At 39.5% G+C, this 25,169-nt stretch overlaps 2 non-coding genes and 1 pseudogene across 2 annotated transcripts; all 3 read right to left on the reverse strand.

Moving 5' to 3' along the window:
* The window catches only part of LOC143585950 (SNF1-related protein kinase regulatory subunit gamma-1-like), a 37,043-nt pseudogene that overhangs the window by 878 nt on the left and 10,996 nt on the right, over nucleotides 1-25,169 (reverse strand).
* On the reverse strand, nucleotides 1,722-1,917 carry LOC143585967 (U2 spliceosomal RNA). Its single transcript, XR_013144628.1, has one exon. It is a non-coding gene; the product is annotated as a U2 spliceosomal RNA (small nuclear RNA).
* LOC143585969 (U2 spliceosomal RNA) lies at nucleotides 4,291-4,482 on the reverse strand. The gene has a single exon (XR_013144629.1). It is a non-coding gene; the product is annotated as a U2 spliceosomal RNA (small nuclear RNA).

Consider the following 25,169-nt stretch of genomic DNA (forward strand, 5'->3'; position numbering starts at 1 on the left):
CGGGTTGTGAAAATGATTAGTTACCTCGGTAACATAGCCAACAACCTTTGAGCTAAAAGATTCGGCCACTGGGACCACACTCAAGCGGTGTTTAGACAGCAACAAAAGAACATGGAAGAGGCTTTGGTCCGGTTTTACAGGGAATACAGGATTCCATAAAAATAATGCGGCTAGTTCGCTTATCTGGATCACGTTAACAATATCAGATAAGCGTTGATTATATTTTAATAAGAAAACTTGCACATTCAAGTTGAAAGCAAAAGCGATTATTTTTACAGTTGAGAGAGAACACCTTAGCCTCGAAAACAGCGGGTATTTTAGCAAGCAAAGAGAAGAATCCATGCGGCTTAATCTTCTTCAAACCTTTATCATGATCAATCTTGGTTCCTCTTTGATGTTTTTGAAATTCCTAGAATTGAATTCATTCATCTGTGAACATGCCTCAGATAAAAATCCATAACGATGATAAATGTTTAACGGGCATGTGCTAAGATTCATAAGATAACTAATTGGGAAGAACTAAACAAGCACCGTTAACACACCATCCAAACACCAGTGACATGTACGGGCCAGATGACATGGAGAAAATGCTCATATGATGTTTTTGACTGACAAAGTCATATGCCGTATGATGTGACAAGCTCTGGTGTGCAGAGTTTGTTTGACATCATACGGGCCGTATGATTTGACAGGTGCTCCCGAGTATTAACAACAATCATCATCATAATTATTTTCAAATGTTGAAACTTCCAACTGAAACTAATAGGTCAAAATGGGTAATTTCAGTATGGCTCGGGTCACCATTATCGCATGCAGCGATTATAGATGATTTGGCAATCACCACTTTGATGGTGTGGCATATGACCTGCCTGCGGTACCAATGTTGAAAGCTAGTTTTAGTCAGATAGTTATCCACAAATGATCATTCTATTTAGTGGATCTTTGTTCTCATTTTAGATTTTAATGTTAAAGGTGTTGTTCTTTGACATAATTTACTGACCGTTATTGATACCTATGATCATACAAAGGACAGCCATGGAGTAATGTGGTTTGTGATTATACATCAGGCTCTTATTCGTTCAGATTATTTTCTCCATCAAAGGTTCGGGATGTAGGACCGATTACGAATGGTCCAGGACCATCCAGGACTGAGATCGGTTGGAACCATGTTAGGACTATCAGGCACAAAAGTAGCCTGGTCGTTTTGCTTTGTTATTGACTGCACTTAATCAGCACTCGTGACTGGTCAGACCAAGATTGGTTAGGTTATATCATGCGACTGGACAAGACCAAGATTAGGTGTCTAACTTGAACGGACCGCTAGGAGTCGGTAAGTATTGGGTCGTATCAGTATAACCGATCGGGACCGGATGATAAACTGACTGCAAAGAAGCACCACCAAGATATTTGAAATTTGCTTTAACTCAAACCATTCTTAAGATTCGAATTTGAAACAAAAACCAGTCCATCTAAATATTATACGTTATTAATATGCACAACATGCCAAATGGTAACTTGCAAGTAGAAAGATTTTTGACATAAACTTGAAATCAGACAAGTTGCGATTGATATAACACAAGCTCCAGGAGGCTCAGTGCTTCCTGTTAACTGCTAAGAACCAGAAAGTTAACTCCCCTACGCTGCAGTAGTATATACAAGACAGTATACCAAAGCTATTGTTTAGAAACATGACACTGTAATCAAAAAGTTGGACTATATTGGAGGGGGGCGCCAGGCCGTTGTGGTAGTGTAAGACCAAGGCGACACATGAAAACCCAAGCAGCAAGCTACTTTGACGGGTCTTTCCCCATAAAAAATAAGATTAATATCAAATGAGCCAATGGCTCACATATCAGATATTAAACTGATAAGAACAGATACTACACTTGATCTTAGCCAAAAGGCCGAGAAAGGTATGCTTGGCTCAATACATAGCTTTTGCTTTTATAATAAACTCAACCCTTATATGTTAGCTCTCTTAGCCGATGTGGGATGCAGAAACCCATCTTTCCTTCCTTAAATAAAGCTAACAACGCTAGCTGCCTTGTTTCTTGTAAACATCAATCTATGAATTTGATCTTCCTTATGAATCTCTATTCCGTATCTACTACCATATAATTGTAGCAAATTTATTGGAGATTATAGATAAAACTATGCCTTCATTAATTCGGAAGAGAGATGAAAAGTTCTTGGATCTTGTAGTTATGCTTTCAAATTCATAAATGATAACGAAATCAAGTACACCCCCGATAAGTTGACAAGCAAACAACACTCTTGATCTCCCACAATTTACAACTGGGGTTGGTCACCGGGTATCTCACAGGACCAACTTAACGCAGATTCAAACTAGAATACTAAGATAAGAGAAAAACGAAAAGGTGATCTTGCTGATGTTCAAAATTAAGATCCGGCACACCAACTCGTGCAATCATGGGGTGCAACACTTGCACCCAAATGACTTCCAAATGGGCTTTTAATAAAGGTGAAACAACCGTTAAGCTTATATAGCCGTGTAAAGAGGGTCATGCGGTCGTTTATTTGCAGCATGTCAGAATTAGCTTTGCCGAGTATCTGCACCTCTTGTTGACACGAAGTGAAAACCTCTCAACAACTGTTATGCACAAACCTAAAAAAGGACATTAAACCACTCTCGTGTGGGGCTTAAAGCTTGGATTTAAATTTTGATTACTACACTAACATTCTTGTTTCCATTAACGTGTTTGTCCCTTGAAAAAGTAACTTCTATATATTTTTAACATGTCATGAAAATTTAATAAGTCGGGTTCATACTCTTATAAACACAACATGCATAACTTTCATTGCTTATGTATCTATTATATAAGCAGATTTGGTTTCTTTAAAAGAACCTCCTTGAGTTTTGTAACTTCAGTTAGATCTTTTGCAACTAGTAACTTGTTAAATATGTTAGAATCAGTCGCTCTTAGGGTGTGTTTGGGATTCCCTATTTTCCTCTCCTTATGACTTATGATGGCTGAATAAGTTCTTTTTGTGTTAACAAAGTGTTTGGAACACATAAGGCCTTTTCCATATCTCCTTATAAACAAAGCCAAAATAAGGGTTTTCAACAAGTTGGAGTTTGCTAACTTATCTCCTTATAAGATTAGAATACCCATTACACCCTTCCAAGTTCCATTCCACCCAACTTATTCACTTATACAAAAATGTCCTTTTTGGTCATTTTACATCAATAAGTTAAACCAAACACTTTATAAAAACAACTTATTGTCTTATGTTAATCCAAACACTTTTTTGGAAACTTCTTACTAAAAAGCCATAAGACCTTTTCAACTTATCACAAAAAGGCCTTTTTACCTTAAATCAGGAATCCCAAACACACCCTTAAACGGCTAGATTTAGTTTCTTCCATCTTTGATCAGCTATGAACTTTTACGTTCATTAAATAAAAATGAAATCAAATGAATTATTTGAGACGCTAAAACACCCAAACAAAAACTTCCTTTGAATCAATGCTTCTTCTACCAATGGTTTTGTGGAGAAAAATGCCAGCGCGTAAGAGTAGAGAGTCTAGGCAGATGCCGAGCACTTAAAGAAAGTAAGGTTAGAGGGATATTTCAAGAGCAGCAAGCTGATCTTCAAATTTCTAAATATAAGATGGTGTGTTAATCTGTTATTGCTTTATGTGAACTAGACGTTGGAAATTATAAAATGTAGACATAGACTTAAGACTATACTTATGAATAAAACTCAGAAGCAAAAAATAGATAGCACGATTAAATGAGCTTTATAACTAGGGCCTTAAACAAGTTGGGCCAGCATTGGTTTGAGCTCAAGCTCAAAATTAAACAAGGAATCTCAGGCATCTCAGCATAGCATAAAGTCAAAATTAAACAAGGAATCTCTAGAAGACAAAAACAGCCTTATAACTCAACCTATGTCTTGAGTAAAGTTTAATTGTATATTGGAAGGATGCGTCAGGCCATGGTGGTGGTGTAACACCAAGGCGGTATAACAAAGTTATTATTTAGAACATTCAATTATATCCTAAAAGCCACAATTACCAATACCCAACAAATTGAAGAATTTAGTTATCTCCCCAAAGCCATATTAGATCATGTTCATGGCTACACATTCGGATCTTCAGGAACCACTTTTATTAGGATCTCAAAGAACCATACTTTATAAACAGTCTTCATGAGACCTGACCTTATTAAACTAACTAAGGGAAAATTTCAGACGGTTGAAACATACAAACTACACAGATTTTAACTATACATTGGAGGATTGGAGGGGTGCGCCAGGCCATGTTAGTAGTGTAAGACCAAGGCATGGTAGTAGTATAAGACCAAGGCAACGCATGAAGACCCAAGCAGCAAGCTACTTTAGCGGGTCTTCCCTCATAAAAATAAGATTAATATCGGCTCACATATCATATATATTAAACTGATAAGAACAGATACCACATACCACACTTGATCTTGGCCAAAAAGCCGAGAAAGGTATGCTTATTCTAATCCAGGGCGTTTGCTTTTATACTAAAATCCCCCTTGTCTGTTATTTCACACAGCCAATGTGGAATGCAAAAACCTATCTTTCCTTCCTTCAATAAAGCTAACAAACTGAGCATTATCTCAATTTGGTCTCCCTTTTATCTACTTATACTATTTAGGTGCTGTTTGTTTTTGAAGACAAAAACTGTCTGCAATCTGATTTCACCTGATTTTATGTCTGCAACTGAAGATGTGGTCTGAAAGTCTGCAATCTGAAAATATAATAATGTTTGTTTTATAAACTGGGTATCGTCTGCATAAGCTGAAAATTAGTTACCTATCATACATATCACAGTAGATAGAAGTCATTTAACGTCTTTAGACTAGTAAAATAGTTGGTGGTAGGAGGTGGACGGTGGGTGGTGGAGGTGATGGACGGCGATGGTGGTGGATGGTGTTGGTGGTGGATGGTAGGTGGTGGTGGTGGGTGGTGGGTGGTAGGTGTTGGTGGTGGTGGTGGGTGGTGGGTGGTGGTGGGGGACGGTGGGTGGTGGTGGTGATGGATGGTAATGGTGGGTGGTCGACGGTGTTGGTGGCGGATGGTAGGTGGTGGTGGGTGGTGGTAGTGGACGATGGTTGTAGCCGACGGGTGGGTGGCGGTGGTGGTGGGTGGTGGATGGTAGGTGGTGGTAGTGGGTGGTGGTGGCGGACGGTGGGTGGTGGTAGTGGACGATGGTTGTGGCCGACGGGTAGGTGGTGGTGGTGGTGGTGATGGACGGTGGTGGTGGGTGGTGGGTGGTGGCATACGGTGGGTGGTGGTGGTGGTGGCGCATGATGGGTGGTGGTGGTGTTGGATATTAGGTGTTGGTACTTGATAGGATGTTAAGAAGTGTGAAGATGTGTGAAAAAGTTAAACAATAACTTCTTTTTTAAGACCGTAAAAGCAGTTTGCAGATCTTATTTAAAAAAAACAGTCTTCAAAAACTTATGTCTGCGAACCCGCAGATATAAGCCTCATGCAGATGTTTTAAGCAAAAACAAACACCACCTAAATCAATAACTATTTCCATAAATAACATTTATTCTCATAATTTCTTACTAATAAAATAATTCAAAATTAAATTAAATTACATTTAACATATTCTAACTTAGTATACTATTAATATACATATATTTCTTAATGACTTTGGGTTTTCTTTCCAAAGTTTCGTGGTAGTTGTTTTTTATTTTGGTTTCATCTAATTCGGTTTTTGTTATTATAAATTTTGTTTCGTCTCAGTTTCGTTTCTATTTGATTTTATTTTTTTCGTGTTAGTTTCGTTTTAGATGGGTTTAACTTTATTCAGTTTTTCGTTTCGGTTTTACAGTTTTTGTTTTTGGTATGGTTTCAGATTTATCAATTTTAGTTTTCTCAGTTTTATTTTGATTTTTATTTTAGTTTTATTGGTATTTGACTTTATTTAGGTTTTTTGTTTTGGTTTTTTTCAATTTAGTTTTGCTTCAATTTGTATTTACTTTGTTTGATGTTTGGTTTTAGTGTCTATTGAAAAATGAAATAATATGACTGGTTCACAAATTAAGTGAAAGGTTCACATAAGTTTTAACTTTTAAGTGAGTTAAAGTCATTGAAGCTTTATATATATATATATATATATATATATATATATATATATATTGGATATTCATAAACAATACTAATGAATTCGCATTTGGTGTAAAGGATTTCAAAAGCTAAGAACGTTGTATGTATTACCCTTTAGTTTTTTTCTTAGTCTTCAAGTGTGTTATTTCAATTTTCATTTATGAATATGGGTCTTTTTATAAATGTTTCGATTTATTTGACTCAGGTCAAAATGGGGCATTTTAAAAGGGTATAAATTTAGTTATGGTCAACAAATTAACATAAAAAGGTATCGATTATGTTCGTGTTTCAACGGATCTTTTTAAAATCGTATTGATTAGGTTCGAGTCATACAGGGTCAATTTTAGAAGATATCAACTTGGTTTGTGCTAAAATGGGTCATTCCCAAACGTATCGATTTGATTCTGGTCAAAACAACCCATTTTAGAAAGCTTTCTATTTGGTTTTGACTCTTAAATGCGCTTTGCACGTGCTTCAGTTTATTAGGGTGTACGACTTTTTCACATGAGATGTAAAACATTATTTGTAGTCAGTTAGTCACTATGTTTGTTACATTGTTGTATTAATGTTCATGTCATCCATCAACTGTGTTCCCGGTCTAGGAAGAAAGAAGCCTGAATCATTCTTGGATGCTTATAGGGAATCTTTTCTGGATGTTTATTTTATGATTTGTTTGCTCTCAAGACTAATGTTAGTGAAGTTTGTTTGTTTCTATTGATATAATTTTTTAAAGTTTATGTTCTAAAGTTTCAAACGTTCTTCGTAAACTTTCTATTATGTAAAGTGATTATTTGTAAATTTATGTATTTCAGTACTTTGTACGCGTATGAATATGAATTACAATTAAACATCATGTTGTTGTCTCAAAAAATATATTAAAAAATAACTTGTCGTTTGAAATTATACATGTGTTTACTTAACGATTTCTATATTTACACCCGTGTCGTGCACGGGTCAATACCCTAGTATACTATTAAAACAATATGTTTTGTTTGTTTTCTATTGGTCCATTTGATTAACTTCCATAAATACAATTTATTCTAAGAATTTGTTGATAATAAAATAATTCAAAAATCACTTACATTCAACATAACATAATTGAATTTGCTAGACCCATTAAATTTAAAAAAATGTTTTGACAATTAATAACAATAATAATTAAATAATTTATAGGTTTCAACTCTCCTATTTTTGTTGCATATTTATGAAATCATTTTTACATTAAAAACCGTTTGACCATTAATAACAATATTAATTAGATTAACGTTCAGCTTTCTTATTTTTGTTGCATATTTCAAATTTCAAATTTATGTGCAAACTGATTACCTTGAATGAAATTGAGAATAACATTTATTTTTAAATTAACTAACAAAAAATATTTATGATATTACCCATCTCTATATACTTTCAGTTTTACACAAAAAATTTCACACCACGTCTTTTCAGCTATCAAATTCTGCAATTTCACATTTCTTTGTAAGCTTCATTTGATTTACTCAAATTATTTCATTCAATCATATTATTGATATTGTTCATATATTTTAATTATTATTAATTTAATACTTTGTTTATATTCTTATTATTTTATTACAAACAACACAATGGAGCCAAAAAAAACATGTTTAATGAGCTGGATATGCTTAAGAATGATTGTTTTCTCAAGATTCGTATATTGAAGTTATTGTGTCTAAAGGCCAATAAAAAAATCAGATGAATGTTGATGAAGGAGTGTTGTTTGCCACCTCAAATGTTGATATGTGATGGACGTTAGTGGCTCAAAATAAATGCAACCTTTGAACCGTTTTTTTTTTGCCTTTCAGTTTGAGTGTGTTTTGTTTTCTAAGACAATTTCCTCATGTTTTCAACTTGATTTGATTTGTGTTGGATTTTTATATATCGTAAGAATTTATGGTTTGTTTTATAATTTGGTATTTTATATTCTAAGGTAATATGTCGATATCTAAGTCTTTAGCATACATGGTGTTTGGAAAGTAAATGTTTTTTTTGAATTTGTTACACGTAATTGTTTTAATTCTCTGACTATTCAAAACATACTTTTATAACATTTGCATTTTGTTGTCTTCACTATATGTTAAAAATTAGATCATTTACCAATGGTATATGATTTTCAAAATCATTAGTAATATTAAACATTTTATTGAAGTTAATACAATGATCACCTCGATAATTTATACTCAACATGTTATCTACTATTTGTTAATCAACAAAAATTTTTTATACTCACAAAAACCGTGAGTAGCGAAAATGGATTATTTATAACTATAAGGTGTGATGTTCATAACAAATTTTTAATTCATGCTGGTTAAATATGTAGTCTATTGGACCTTAGTCAATTTTTCTTATTAACCGTCTCTTTGATTTTCTGGTTAAATATAAATATGAACTCATGGTAGACATGCACCATGGCTTTACACTAGTTTATCAAACTTATTAGTTTATGAATTTTAAATTTTTAACTTTTAATTGTGTTTCTAAACATTGTACTTTGTATCTTATTTTTATTTATCTTTATGTTTGACAATTATTTCCTTTCGTACCAGTATTATTTACAACTAAATATCATGTTGTCGTCCCAGAAAACATATTACAAATTACAATATAATATAAAATTATATATGTTTGTTAGACGATTTCTATACGTCCACCCGTACATGCACAGGTCAATAACCTAATTTATCAATAAAACTAAAATCCCACTTGTCTCCGCATTCATAACTTTTATCAAGTCTGCTAATCTAATGAGCAAAGAGATTTAGACCAACAGATCTCTCTTTCTCTCTCGGTAGAAAGCGCATTCATAGAAGCATAATCCCCCCAGCAAAACACAAAAAGGTACTTTTATTTCCCTGTAAATCATATATTTTTACTAACAGTTGAACAAGAAAAGCTAAAGAAGAGTCTTTTTTTCTCAATTCCATGTTTGAAGTATAAAAAATTGATATGTGGTGTTCGTTATATCATAAAATATAGCATGCAGTTAAAGCGGCTGTACTTTCAGAATAATGCAAGAAAAAATTGTAACTTAATGGCGGTTTCAACAATCTGGGAGTGTTTGGTGGCAGCAATTTTCAGGTTATATCATGTGACTGGTCAGATCAAGATTGATCTGGTTATATCATGTGACTGGTCAAAACCAAGATTGGGTGGCTAACTTGAACGGACCGTCAATAGTCAGTTGGTATTGGGTCATATCAGTAAATCCGGTCAGGACGTACAGGATGATGAGCTGATTGCAAAGAAGCGCCACCAAAATATTGGAAATTTTACCATTCTTAAGACGTGAATTTGAAACAAAAACCAGTCCATCTAAATATTATACGTTTTTAATATGCATTAACATGCCAAACAGTAACTTGCAAGTAGAAAGATTCTTGCATGAACTTAAAATTAGTTGCAACTAGAAAGATTCTTGCTTGAACTTAAAATTAGACAAGTTGTGACTGATATTGTTGGTACATAGATGTCAGTAGTTCATATGTATAAAGTCTGTAATCGAGTCTGTAATATTGTTTATGTAATTGTTTGTGTAACAGCGAAGTTGTTGACAAGTTCGCTTAGGCGAACTTGTTAACCAAGCGAAGTTGTTGACAAGTTCGCCTAGGCGAACTTGTTCAACGAGCGAAGTTATTGACAACTTCGCCTGAGGCGAAGTTGTCGTGTATTTAAGTAACCTACGAGTTACTGTTTCATGGTTGGTCATTTTAGGTTTTGGTTGATCGAGTTCAGTTACGTGTGAGTCTATTGACGTGAGTCTGTAAGCATCTCGGTTTGAGTTATCAATATAACGTGTGGTTGTTCGTATTGTGTGTACGTGTGTTCGTGAGCTAATATTCTACGTCCGTAACGATCTACACAGGGATTCCGCACCTGTGTATATCGGGATATCTCGTGTAAGATCCGTCCAGGAACCTACAATTGGTATCAGAGCATTTGCTCGATTGTGTGGTTCGGGATATTCACGCGGGTGTAGAATTCGTTCCATTTCGGGTGTTACCGGGACGAGTTTGTGGTGTTTTTGCTCATTCTAGCTTCCTACCAGTGTGTTTAAGCCTTCAAATCGTCAAAATCGTCGTTAAAATCCGTTTTTCAGATCTACAGAAAGTTCAAGTTCGTCAGGCGAAGTTGCTGTTCATCAGGCGAAGTTGCCGTCAGGATTCGTAGGGTTTCAGCGAAGATATAAGGAGAAGCGAAGTTATTCATAACTTCGCCTACCTCCTCAACTTCGCCTAACTCAGCGAAGTTCTTCTCAAGTTCGCCTCGTTCAGCGAAGTTCTCTTCAAGTTCGCTTACTTTCTAAGTTCGCTTATCCTAAGCGAAGTTATTCTCAACTTCGCCCATTTACGCGAATTTACAAAGGATCCAGCGAAGTTTTTACTTAAGCGAAGTTATACTTAACTTCGCCTACAGTACTGTTTCGAAGAAATTTTTCTAACTTCGCCCATTTCAGAATTCTTCAAGAAGGATGTCGTCAATCAACATTTCAGAGCTTGTCAAGATGGAAGTTGAAGCGGGGTCAGCCACAAAGGCCCCAAGATTGCTAAAAGGAACCGACTTTGTTGCGTGGAAGGATCGGTTCATACAGTATGTTAAGTACCAGGATGCAAAAATGTGGGTATGCATCCAAGATGGATATATTCCACCAATCATGCAGTATGAGGGTCGAGACCAAATAAAGAAATACAGTAAAATGGAAGAGGAGGAGAAGAAGATGTACGAAGCCGAAAGCAAGGCTCATGCGGCAATCACAATGGCTCTTCCGCAAGAGATCCTCCATACATTCAGAAAGTATACATCGGCTAGAGAGCTTTGGGAAGCTCTTGAGAGCAGATTCGAAGGAAATGTAGGCATTCGGGCCTCAAAGATAAAGCTGCTTAAAACTCAATTTTCAGTCTTTAAGTACTTAAAGAACGAATCTCTTGATGATATTATCACTCGATATTATCATCTCATGACTGAATTGAGTAACTACTCCATTTCCTACCGAGAAGAAGAGATTGTAGAAAAACTTCTCGATGCTCTCCCACCAAAATGGGAGATGTATACTGTATTAATGAGGGAAGACAAGGACTTCTCCACTTATGATCTTGAAACCGCTGTCAACAAGCTCAGAACTTTTGAGCTTAATATGGTGAGGAAAGAAACATCTATGGATCAGGTTCAAGATCCAAGCATGTATGGTGCGAAAGTGAACTCCAATACAAGTTCAAAAACTGACTCTGCCGCCTACTACTCGAAAGGTGAGTCGGGTGCCAATTCTTCATAGGAGGGGCATGTGTCAGTAAATTCAAATGGGGATGTTTGCTTTGTTGCGGGTGGATCTAGTGGTACTCAACAGACAGCAAGCCAGAGTGGTGGATCTTCAAGTTCCTCAAGCAATAATTACTCAAAGATGCCAATGAGCGTCAAATCTGCTGAAGAGCAGTTTGGCCTCTATGCTTCATTTATTGCTTCATACGAAAACTATATTCAAGGAAAGGTAGTTGATCCGGCAATGCTAGATGAAGACTATGACCAGATCGATGCTGATGATCTGGAGGAGATGGATTTACAATGGCAGATGGCCATGATAGTGAGGCGAGTGAAGAAGTTCATGAGGAAGACGGGGAGAAAGTTTGTTGGTGGCAGGCCAGGGTTCGACAAGTCCAAGGTAAGGTGCTATAACTGTCAACAAAACGGGCATTTTGCCAAAGATTGCAGAAACGAGAGAGTTGAGCGTGGTCAGGGCCGATCCCCACAGCACACTGGAAGTGCCAAAGAAGTCAATGCCATGCTGTCCAGAGAAGCAGGTGAATACAACTGGAACCTGCATTTGAATGAAAATAATGAACATGCAAATATGGCTAAGGTTGAGAATGAAGAACGTGAGAAGAATACCGGAGAAGAGAAAGCTACTGGTAAGGAAAAAGCTTTCATGGCATATAACAATGATCAAATCTCCGAGGTAAGTTCTAAATCTAGTTGTTCTAAATGTGAGAATTTGTCTGAGCAACTAGCTACCATGACTGATCAGTATGTTCGTTTAGATGCTGAATTTAAAACTCTTAAAGAAGATCATCACTTTACGAAAGCAAGAGAAAACAGTTACAAAGTTAAAATTAAAGCATGTGAAAAAGATATTAAGAGCTTAAAAACTAAACTTGCTGAGAAAATTGAAGTTATTGATCTTAGTTATGAGGTTTTAGAAGAAAAGACTAAACTGATTGCTGAACGTGAAAAGCAGATTGCTGACCACCAGGTGAAAGTGGTGGAACTGAACCGAAAACTGGAGCAGTTCCGAAATTCCTCAGCTATTCTTGATCACCTTGTTAGTGATCAAGGTACCTCTACAAAGAGAGGAGGAATTGGTTATCACGAGGTTCCACCACCGTATAACCACAATTACACGTTTAACCCTAGTGTACAGAAATCTGCTGATTTTGAAGTTCCTCAGACAGTTCCTATCAAGGTTACAAGTAAAGATTCAAGTGTTAGCAGTGGCGAAACGAGTTCGCCTGTTTCAAGTGTAAATATTTCTGTTACGAGTCAAGTCTCATCGGATTCGGATAAGTTGTCCGAATCGGGTAAGACAAAAGAGAAGGTAGTGTTATCCACTGGTGGAGATAAAGATAAAACTTCTAAAAAGAGTACTCCACTCAACCCGTACGTCCCACCTTATGTGAGACGAACGGCTGGTAACACTGCCTCTACATCCAAAACAACATTTGAAAAGAAAATGGAGTATAGGTGTTGTTTTCGGTGTAATAAGGTAGGACATCTTGTTGCAGATTGTCCTCTGACGCCGAAATTCAGAGGTGCGAGGCCTATTAAAACTGAGCATAAGTCTACTGGTAATTTTAATACTGTTAAAAATGAAAACCCTTTAAAGTTTCAAAATGTAACTAATTCAGGTTTTCACAGAAACAAACCTCAGTTTTACAATGCTAATCACCAAACCGTAAGATATAATACTTTCAATACACATAGGTTTGGAAGGCCTCACATTCAATCTCCAATGAGATTTCCTACTAGGACTGACTGGAATTATTCAAATGCTAACTTCGGAAAGCAGAAGTACGGGATGTATAGATCCAAGACCAATTGGTCTTGGGTCCCTAGATTCTAATCATTTGCTTTATTGTGCAGGAACAGTTGAACAGGGCTGCCCACAGTCTTTGGATTGTAGATAGCGGCTGTTCCCGGCACATGACGGGCAACAAATACTTGTTGCACGACTTAAAACCTGTTCAGGGAGCCAGAGTTAGTTTTGCTGGTGAAAGTGGAGGAAGAATTACCGGGAAAGGAACGGTGTCCAATGGGAAGATGACACTTGAGAATGTTAATTTTGTGGAAGAGCTGAAGCACAATCTGCTGAGTGTGTCGCAGATTTGTGATAAGGAGTATACTGTTCACTTCACGAAGAATGAGGCGATCGTGTTGAAGTCTGGTTTTCAGATACCAGAAGAGTGGATAGTGATGACAGCTCCACGTGATACAAATACGTATGTGATGGATATGAGGTCTACTGAAATGGCCTTGGGAGAATCAAGTTTGTTGACGAAAGCAAGCGAATCAGAATCCGAACTATGGCACAGGAGAATGGGGCACATTCATCTTCGGAAGATGAACCACATTGTCAAAAATGGGCTTGTGATGGGAGTTCCCTTGAAAAGTTTTAACTTTGAAGACAAATGTATTGCATGCAAGAAGGGAAAGCAACACAAGAAATCCCATCTCACCAAGAAGGTCAACTCAATTGCCAGTACTCTAGAACTGCTTCACATGGATCTCTTCGGTCCAGTGAATGTAAAAAGTCTAGGAGGTACTTCTTACTGCTTGGTGATCACTGATGACTACTCGCGATACTCGTGGGTATATTTTCTGAAATCGAAAGATGAGACGGCTCAAATGGTGAAGAGTTTGATTACTAAAGTTGAGAACGTCATGAGTAAAACAGTTAAGTTCATCAGAAGTGACAATGGGACAGAGTTCAAGAATTTTGAAATGGAGATCTTCTGTCTTCAGAAAGGAATTGAACATCAATACAGCGCTCCGTATACTCCGCAACAGAATGGAGTGGATGAAAGGAAGAACCGAACTTTAATTGAAGGAGCCAGGACTATGCTGGCAGATTCGAAGCTTCCTGTGATGTTCTGGGCTGAAGCAGTCGCTACAGCCTGCTATGTTCTGAATAGAGTGTTAACCGTTAAGAGACTTGGTAAAACTTGCTACGAGCTTATGCATGGAAGGAAGCCCAACTTGAGTGGTCTTGAACCATTCGGGTCTCCTTGTTCGATCTTGAAGACAAATTCGAAATTTGGAGAAGTAGCCGATGAAGGAATCTTAGTCGGTTATGTTGTTGGGACTCCCAACAGGCGTGTCTTCAATACTTCGACTTGCAAGGTGGAGGTGGTATGTAACACTGACATCACAAGTTACCAACCGCCAAAACCAAGCAATGGACCTGCTGAGCTTTTCGACTATGTTAAGCTTTTTAAGTCGTTTAACGTACCGGATTTGGAGATTTCTGAAGAAGAAGAAAGAGCTGCGACGAAGATGATGCTCGATGAGGAAGAAAATCTATTGCAAAGACAGCTGATTGAAAAATGTCAACCTTCCTCATCAAACACTATTGATACCCCTGCTGCCTCAACTGAAGAAGAATTTATCAATCCTTTTCACTCTCAGCATGAAACAACCATTGATGAGATCTCTTCTAATTTGGAAGATAATTTGCATGTCAGTTCTGTTCCGACCACGAGAATTCATAAAAATCACCCTTTGGACAATGTGATTGGTGATGTGTCCTCAGGTGTACAAACGAGAAGCAGCTTGAATGAACACACCTGTGTTTATACAAGCATTAAGGAGACAGGAATAATCGATGAATGTCTGTATACCTGCTTTATAAGCCAGATTGAACAGAAAAATTATCAAATGGCTTTAAAGGACAGCTCGTGGGTCGAGGCCATGCAAGAAGAGTTGGCTCAATTCGAGAAGATGGAAGTTTGGACTTTGGTTGAAAAACCAAGGAATGTGCATGCAATTGGCACAAAATGGGTGTTCAAGTGCAAGAGAGATGAAAAGGGGATCATTATAAGAAACAAGGCGAGGCTGGTCGTTAAAGGATTTAATCAGCAAGAGGGGATAGACTATAATGAGGTGTTCGCTCCGGTGGCCAGGTTGGAAGCGATACGATTGTTTTTGGCGTTTGCTGCGTTCAAGAAGATGAAGGTGTTTCAGCTAGATGTGAAGAGTGCGTTTTTGAATGGGATAGTTGATGAGGTTGTGTATGTTGAGCAACCTCCGGGTTTTCCTGACCCAGACTATCCAGATCACGTATACAAGTTGAGCAAGGCGCTGTATGGATTACATCAGGCACCTCGTGCCTGGTATTCAACGTTATCGGACTACTTGCTAGAAAATGGTTTTGAAAGGGGTTTGATCGACAGTACTTTGTTTGTGAAGAGAGAAGGAAGTGACATCCTGCTGGTTCAAGTCTACGTGGATGACATAATATTTGCTGCATCAAGAGTCTCCATATGTCAGGAATTTGAAGCCGTCATGAAGAAAAGGTTTGAAATGAGTGCTATGGGTGAACTAACTTTCTTTTTAGGATTGCAGGTTGATCAAAAGAAGGATGGGATGTTCATTCATCAAACAAAATATGTTCATGATGTCCTCAAGCGTTTCAAGATGGAGGACTCTTCTCCATTTGACACTCCAATTTGCGTCAACCACAAGTTGGGAGCTGAAATTGACGGTGACGCAGATGTGGACCCAACTCAGTATCGGGCTATAATAGGTTCTTTGATGTATTTAACTGCTTCTAGGCCTGATATAATGTTTGCTGTTTGTCTTTGTGCTCGTTTTCAGGCAAACCCAAAGGAATCTCACATGAAAGGTGCAAAGAGGATACTGCGGTATCTCAAGGGCAAGCCGAAGCTGGGGTTGTGGTACCCGAGAGGAGGTGACTTGGAGCTGGTCGCTTACACAGACTCTGATTATGGAGGGTGCAATCAGAGTCGGAAGTCAACAACTGGAAGTTGTCAGTTTCTCGGTGGAAGATTAGTTTCATGGCAGTGCAAGAAACAGACGTCAGTTGCAATCTCAACGTGCGAAGCTGAATATATGGCAGCATCCAACTGCTGTTCTCAGGTTTTGTGAATTCAGCAACAATTGCGCGACTATGGTCTGAATTTCTTACTCACTCCTATTTTAATTGATAACACTGCTGCCATCTCAGTAATTAACAATCCCGTGAAGCATAGTAAAACTAAACATATTGACATTCGTCATCACTTCATACGGGATTGTGCTGAGAAGAAACTGATCAAGGTCGAAAAGGTCGATACGCTGGAAAATTACGCTGATTTATTTACAAAAGCGTTTGATAAATCCAGATTTCAAAACCTAATTGAGCTGAACGGGATGATCAATCCCGAGTAACCATGTTTTTATGATTATTCGAAAAAAAAAAAAAAAAAAAACATCACTATTGCTTAAAATCAGTCGGTTACCTCAGTTTGATGGACATATCCTCGGATATGTTTTGGTCCTCGTTTCTACTTAGAGAATGAGGGTCGCCATTAACCAGATGACTGAAAGTGACCGGGGCAGTTAAGATGTGTTTTCTTTCTGTCACTGAAAATTAGTCGGTCATTCTTAGTGAGAAGGACACATACTTGTATGTGGTCAGTCCAGTTGATCCATTGGATCTTCGGGATTGCCGTTTACCTGAAGACTTTGACGTGATCGGGGTGACTAAAGTCAAAATTTTTTTTTTTTAAGGGGAAATGAAATTACTTTTCAAGTCTAATACTTCGTAAGAAGTTCTTTGCTATGTTTAACAGAAAATTGATCCAACCTTGGAAAATGATATATATACTAACTTTGTGTGCTTAACTGGTGAAGTTATTAGGCTTAAAAGGCTTTAGGACAATCATTGTATGTCATGGTAACTTTTTATGGTGCGTAAAAGTAGATGTGATACAAATTAAAGTTTACTTGATTTTATGTGGAAACTCCTTAAGAGTTTTGCGTGTCTTCATGTATATCTTTCCGAATGATAGGCAGAAAAGTGATTACCCAGTCATACACGAGCCCGTAAGTGTTCTGATTCCCGTGAAGAAGGCGTTTCAAGACACTGCAGTGATCCAGATTCGGGACTTGCAGTTATTTATTACTCTGAAGTCTATAAGTATGTTTGAAAAAAAAAATAGTACTTATGAAGTTATTGTAACATTAGAGAGTTCAAGATATCGAGACTTCTCAATCATGGAGTAAGAATGAATACAGGATCCAGACATAGAATACTTACAAGTTAATCAGACACTATGGGTCGAAGTCAATTCGGGGTGACTTGGGAAAGCCAATTACGCTTTGAGGATAGATAGAATGCATCAATATTTCTGAGTTGTTGCCCACTTAAATTTTAAGGATTAATTGAACCTAACTCGTATCACAGAAATGATGAAAACCATCTTAAGTATATTACCTGCTTACAACCTGTCACTATATGTCATAATACAGCTAAACACGGATCTATGTAACAGTCACGTAGTTAGTATGATTCCTGTTAGGATCTTTTCTAAAACGTGGTGTCCCTGTCTAGACTGAAATTTGATCCCTTATTTGTTAAATTTTTATAAGTTTTTCCTCTTTTTGTAGTTGTATTATTTTATAACTGGTTACTTAGACATGATCATATTGGTTTAACTCTTTTTGGAAGTTTCAAATGTTAATTGCAAAATGTTCAAACTTAAAGGTTTGATTTTGAAATTATAGGCGAAGTTGTTGAATCAGGCGAACTTGTGCTTAACTTCGCCTAGGCGAAGTTATCCGTAACTTCGCCTGAACTACACTGACCCTATATAAGGTTTTTTAAACAGTAATTTTCATTATTTTCAAAGTTATCAGCGAACTTAAGCTCCGAATTTTCCGGCGAACTTAAGAATTTTCCGGCGAACTTGATTCCTTTCCGATTTCGATCTTCGTTTCCAGTTTCGATTATCACTTGAGGGTACGTGTTGTCGATATACATCACTAACATGTTCTTTCATAGAAGTTTTTACCCGGTTCGAGACCTCGGGTCGTCGGACCTTCAAAACCGAGTTTTTCAAACTTGTGTTACGTGTTCATGGACGAACTTTTAGTCTTAATAACATTAATATGTTGTGTTCTTCTCTCCTGGATCGTCAAATCGTGCGGAATCATCGGATTTTTGGCCGTTTGAATCTGAACAGTCGCCGATTCAGATGAAGGCGAAGTTATGGTTTAGGCGAAGTTATCCACAACTTCGCCTGGGGCTTAATTTCGCTTGAGGCGAAGTTATCCGCAACTTCGCCTGAAGCTTAATTTCGCCTAACTCTTATCTTCGCCTAGGCGATGTTGTGATAAGGCGAAGTTGACTTCAACTTCGCCTAGATCATTTTACTTAAAATTAATTAGACGAACTTACAGATGAAGCGAAGTTGTTCCCAACTTCGCCTCACCTTTAACTTCGCCTCACCTTTAACTTCGCCTATACATGTTTGATCACAACTTCGCTCATGGTATAAAGCGAACTTGTGAGTTGCTTAATGGTTATCTAACTTAGTTCGTTTAGTGCAGATATGGCTGCTGTTAGAGGAGCTGGTGGTGATGACGGTGACGATCAGAGGCAATTCTTTCCAGCTCATAACCAGTTCATCACTCTAGATCCAGATGCAAAAGGCGTGGAGGACTACCGGGAGATTATCACCTTTCTACTGCGCTCAAGAATATTTCACGCTATTACAACTACCCTGCCTATTTCACTGCCGAATATTGAAGACTTTTGGCAGACGGTAGAGTATGATTGCTGTAACACCCCGACCAAAGGCGGATTATACATCGGGGCGCCACATATTGTTTCATTACTCGTGACACTATTGGGTGTCAATATTTAATAAATACATTCATTCGCGCACGCGCAAAGTAAACATAAGATAACATAAATCATCATAAATCAATATATTATAAATCATAATATTCGAACAGCAAAAACTTGTCTTGATACATTTTAATCTAGGTCCAAAATAAAGAAAACTTCCTACGTGTCCACAAGCTCCAAAACAGCTACTGCAAACCTGAACATGTGTTAAAATAAACGTCAAACACTTGCGTGTTGGTGAGAAATCAAGTTTAATACAATACATAGGTAACAATAAATCTGCGCGCAACACGTGTATGTCTGGTGTTTAACAAGGGTGCAATCAGATTGTGATCAAGCCTAGATAGATCATAGCTCATAGTTCATAGTTCAATCCGTGCTCCCAATTGAGCACAAAAACGAGAAAACATCTGTGCAAGTGTAAACAAAGAAAACCGTAAACGATAGGTCTCCCGTGTTCATCTAATGGATCCATGAAAACTTCGGAATAGGCCGAACAAAGCGGTTAATGATACACACATACAAATAAACAGCCAAGTAAACGTCCTCAACACATGGGATACTGCGCGACTAAAGTTCATAAACAAGTTTAAGACTCTAAGTTTGTATGAACACATGAACATCCCAAAACATTAAAAATAAAAAGGGATTAGGTACGAGATTACTCACTTGATAAACGATGCGGTGTAAGATAAAGCAAGAACCAACTTTAAACAAGCACAAGTTAACCTATAATTAAAGATTATTGTTTTAATGATTTGTTTTAAGTCTTGATTATAAGTTAGCATAATTAATAAGTAAATTATTATATATAATATATATTACCGGAAAAGCAGGGTAGAACAGGGAGGAAGACGGAGGCAGAGAGGAGGCGGCAGAGAGAGCAAGGAGCAAGAGAACAGGAGAGATTAAGTGTTTTGTGTGTGTAGTGTTATGAAAATATTATTATTATTTATAGAGAAACCCTAGGGAACACAATCCCTAGAAAAGGGGAAAAAGATCTCAAAAAGCAAAAGATTCCAAAAGCAAAAGATATGGAAAGATATGGCAGCTGCAGAGGCAAGATAAAGCTGACAGGGAACAGTAAAAAGCATGGGCGGGTCAGATAAAGGTACTGGTCAAGCATGGAAAAAGCAGATCTCAAAAGATTATGTCAGTCACTTTATCTGCCAACCAATGGGGTTGGTGCGCATGCTGCGCCGAAAGTAACTTTTCAGACATAAAGCAGATTAGGTCAACAGCTCAAAAGACAAGACAACTCAAAAGCAACGGCTAGATTAAACAGAAGAAAACTCAAAGGGTTTAGCGCGAGAAGGCTGGAGGGCGAAGGCAGACACAGAAGGTCAAGAGAGCGCGAGCGCGAAGGCAGACAGAACCAACCTTAACGCATCGCGGAAAGAACTACATTTCTTAGCGCGCCGCGGGAAGAACTATAATTCTTCGCGTGCTGCGAGAAGAACTACAAATCCTTAGCGCGTCGCGGGAAGAACTACCGTTCTTAGCGCGCTGCGAGAAGAATTACAATTCTTAGCGCGCTGCGAGAAGAGTTCGTCTCGCGTATCGCTGAAACAGGTGGTCTTCACGCAGGATTCCTTGTAAGGGGTCTGGCGCGTGGAGCAGCGCAGACAACCTTAGGCGGGAAGGAACAAAGGACAAGCAAAGAGTTAGAAGAAAAAGAGGGAAACAAGGCGTAAGGGCGGGACGGCGACAAGAGGGAAAAGAAGGCGGAAAGAGAGAAGAGGGACGGAACGGCGGAAAGAAAGAGAGAGAAAGAGGCGGGAAGGAAAAGTATATTATTATTATTAAAAGTAAAATATAAGTATAAATAAATATTAAATCATAAAAGAAAGAGATCGGGTAAGAGAAACGGGTACCTGGGTCGGGTCGGATCGGGGCAGATGTCACAGTCTCCCCTACTTTAAGAAATTTCGTCCCGAAATTTATCTCGAAGTAGGTTGCGCAGAGAACAGGTGCGGGTACTTGATCTTTATTTGATCTTCCCTTTCCCATGTAAACTCGGCTCCGCGCTTGGACTCCCAACGAACTTTCACGATAGGGATACGACTGCGCTTGGTTTGCTTAACCTCGTGATCCATAATCTCAACAGGCTTCTCAACGAAATGCATAGTTTCATCAACTTGAACTTCATCAAGTGGAATGTGAAGGTTCTCGTCGGCTAAACACTTCTTGAGATTGGATACATGGAACGTTGGATGCACATTACTGAGCGCGGGCGGCAGGTCAAGTCTGTAGGCAACTTTTCCCACACGCGCGAGAATCTTGAATGGTCCAACATAACGAGGAGCAAGCTTACCTTTCTTCCCAAAGCGGACAACACCCTTCCAAGGCGACACTTTGAGGAGAACAAGATCACCAACTTGAAATTCGAGAGGCTTTCGTCTGCGATCTGCGTAACTCTTCTGTCGGCTTCTAGCAGTCAGCAGATGATCACGGATCTTGGCGATTTTATCGGTTGTCTCTTGAACAAGTTCGGGTCCTGTGATTTGAGTTTCACCCACTTCGTTCCAACAAATCGGGGAGCGGCACTTACGACCGTAAAGTGCTTCAAATGGGGCCATACCGATACTGGAATGATAGCTGTTATTATAAGAGAACTCGATCAAAGGCAGGTGCGAATCCCAATTACCTCCAAAATCAAGAACACAAGATCGGAGCATATCCTCAAGAGTTTGAATAGTTCGCTCAGACTGACCGTCAGTCTGAGGATGATATGCCGTACTCATGTCCAAGCGAGTTCCTAGCGCAGATTGGAGAGATTTCCAAAAGCGAGATATAAAACGGCCATCGCGATCGGATATGATGCTCAAAGGAGTACCATGGCGGCAGACAATTTCCTTGACATAAAGCTGCGCGAGTTGCTCAACACGGTAGTTTTCACGAATGGGCAGAAAGTGAGCAGACTTAGTCAAACGATCCACTATTACCCAAATGCTATCATGTTTGCTTGCTGTCAAAGGTAACTTGGTAATAAAGTCCATCGCTACACATTCCCATTTCCACGTAGGAATTTCAGGTTGTTCGAGCAAACCAGATGGGCGTTGGTGTTCAGCTTTCACTTTAGAACAAGTCAGACATTTAGCTACGAACACAGCAATATCCTTTTTCATACCGGGCCACCAATAAGTAATGCGCAAATCCTTGTACATCTTATCAGCGCCAGGATGAATAGAATACCGAGATTTGTGCGCTTCACTCAGGATATCAGCGCGAAGATTCTCATCAAAGGGAATCCAGATGCGATTAAGATAGCAGAGAATTCCACTCAGATTAGGGACAAAATGCGATTCCGCGCCACACGCTAACTCGGCGCGAAGGTTACCATTACTGATGGATGCGCGCTGCGCGTCACGAATACGCGATTCAAGGTTGCTTTGAATCGGCGCGAAGTGAAGCTGGGTGCGCGGCAAGATACAGTTAAGTTGGCAGGGTTTTCGGCTGAGCGCATCGGCTACCACATTAGCCTTACCAGGATGATACCGGATCTCACAATCGTAATCGCTGATGAGTTCGTTCCATCGGCGTTGCCTCATGTTAAGTTCCTTTTGATCAAAGATATGCTGAAGGCTTTTATGGTCAGTGTAGAGGATACACTTAGTACCATAAAGGTAGTGTCTCCAGATCTTCAAGGCAAATACCACTGCGCCTAGTTCGAGGTCGTGAGTTGTATAATTCTTTTCATGAACCTTGAGTTGCCTTGATGCGTAAGCGATAACCTTGCCTCGTTGCATAAGAACACAACCGAGACCTTGGTTGGAGGCATCGCAATACACGACAAAATCTTCATTACCCTCAGGTAGCGCAAGAACAGGAGCTTCACACAACAAACGCTTGAGCGTCAGAAAGGCTTCTTCTTGCTTCGAGCCCCAAATATACGGTTTACCTTTGTGCGTTAGAGCTGTTAAGGGCAAAGCGATCTTTGAGAAGTTCGAAATAAATCGCCGGTAGTAACCAGCTAAGCCCAGAAAGGAACGGATCTCGGAAGGAGTAGATGGCGTAATCCAGTTCTTGATTGCTTCAATCTTGGATGGGTCGACATGAATACCCATCTTGTTTACAACATGACCAAGAAACTGTACTTCATCAGACCAGAATTCACACTTGGAAAGCTTAGCATAGAGCTGCTCGGTTCGAAGCTTTTGCAACACCAACCGAAGATGTTGCTCATGCTCGGCCTTGGTCTTAGAATACACCAGAACATCATCGATAAACACAATCACGAATTTATCCAAGAAAGGCCTACACACCCGATTCATTAGATCCATGAAAACGGCGGGTGCGTTGGTTAAACCGAAGGACATGGCCAAGAATTCAAAATGGCCATAACGAGTTCGAAAAGCAGTCTTCGGAACATCTTCATCGCGGATGCGCAACTGGTGATAACCAGAGCGGAGATCAATCTTCGAGAAACAAGAGGCACCTTGGAGTTGATCAAAGAGGTCGTCAATACGCAGTAAGGGATACCGGTTTTTAATGGTGAGTTTGTTCAACTCGCGGTAATCAATACACATGCGAAACGATCCATCTTTCTTTTTAACGAACAACACCGGAGCACCCCAGGGCGAAGAGCTAGGGCGAATGAATCCTTTAGCAGTCAACTCTTGAAGTTGGCTTGCCAATTCTTGCATCTCAGCGGGCGCAAGACGGTAAGGAGATTTAGCTACGGGGGAAGCACCAGGGACAAGATCAATACGGAACTCAACTTCACGAGCGGGAGGGATACCAGGAAGATCATCAGGAAAAACTTCAGGGAAATCACGCACAACAGGGATATCGCGAAGCTTCTTCTCTTCAGCAGGTTTGACCACATGGGCTAAGAATGCACCACACTTCTTCCGCATAAGCCTTTGGGATTCGGCGCAAGACATAAGCTTAAGACCGCGGGAGGGTTTTTCGCCGTAGATATGAAGATCACCATTTTCTCGAGGTATGCGAATCATCTTCTTGGCGCAAATAACTTCGGCGCGATTATGCGTAAGCCAGTCCATACCAATGATAACATCAAAGCTTCCAAGAGGCATGGGGATGAGGTCGATTAGAAAATCGTTTTCGTTAAGGTTAAGCGTGCAATCTTTAATCACCGAGTTAATTAAAACAGTTTCGCCATTAGCCAATTCAACTGAAAAATCTTCTTTTAAGTTATCGCGCGGTCGCGCAAGCTTCTGCTCGAAGGCGCGAGAGATAAAACTTCGATCGGCGCCAGTATCAAAAAGTACAGAAGCATAAAATCCGTTAAGCAAAAATGTACCATTAACTACGTCATTATTCGCTTGCGCTTGGTGCGCGGTTATGTTAAAAGCTCGTCCACGCGTCACTTGGTTTGAAATCTGGTTCACCGGATTCGCTTGCGTAATCTGAACTTGTAGTCTTGGGCACGCGTTCCGGAAATGACTGGGATCACCGCAGTTAAAGCACGATCTGGGTCGTGGGTTTTGGTAGGTTGGTTGTGGATTCTGCGGGTAGACTGGTGGTGTTGGCGCAATTGGATTGGCGGGAAGGACTCTACAGTTCTCAGCAGTGTGACCAGTACGGCCACATCGGTTACAAAGTCGACACGGGGTTTGGGTTGGGTGGTGAAATCTACAGGTTGGGCAAAAGGGATGGTTTCCTGTGTAAGGTTTCTTAAGTGGCGGGGCAGGGAGTGCTGGATTGGTTAAGGCATAGTTGTGGACTACAGGAGGTGTTGGGTAAGCTGACAGAGGGTTAGGCGCGTAAACTGGGGGTTGGTAGATGGGTTGCTGGACAATGGGCGGGTTGGTAAGCGCATAGGCCTTGCGCCTGCGCTTGAGGTTGTTACGGTTCGAGGGTTCAGGTTTGGTTTCTGTTGGTTCAGGGGCAGTCTTGGTGAGTTTGGTCTTCTCAGATCCCCGCAGGAACAGGGTTCCTGCTCTGACATGGTTGTCGCTGAGCACAGCGGCCAACTCGATGGCGTCAGAGAGGGTAACTGGGTTTCTGGCCCATACAGAATCTTGAATTTCCATGGGGAGACCCCCAAGGAATTTCTCGATGGCTCGGCGTGAAGGGGTAACAAGGTGAGGGACCAGTAAGCTTAGCTCGTGGAAGCGCGTCGCGTACTCGCGCGCTTCTCCACTGTATTGCTTAAGATTCCAAAATTCCTCCTCCAGGCGCT

The sequence above is a fragment of the Bidens hawaiensis genome, unplaced genomic scaffold (genome assembly GCF_021521415.1).
Source record: "Bidens hawaiensis isolate Kalapana, Puna unplaced genomic scaffold, B.hawaiensis_p1.1 tig00034242_1, whole genome shotgun sequence".
NCBI classification, from domain to species: domain Eukaryota; kingdom Viridiplantae; phylum Streptophyta; class Magnoliopsida; order Asterales; family Asteraceae; genus Bidens; species Bidens hawaiensis.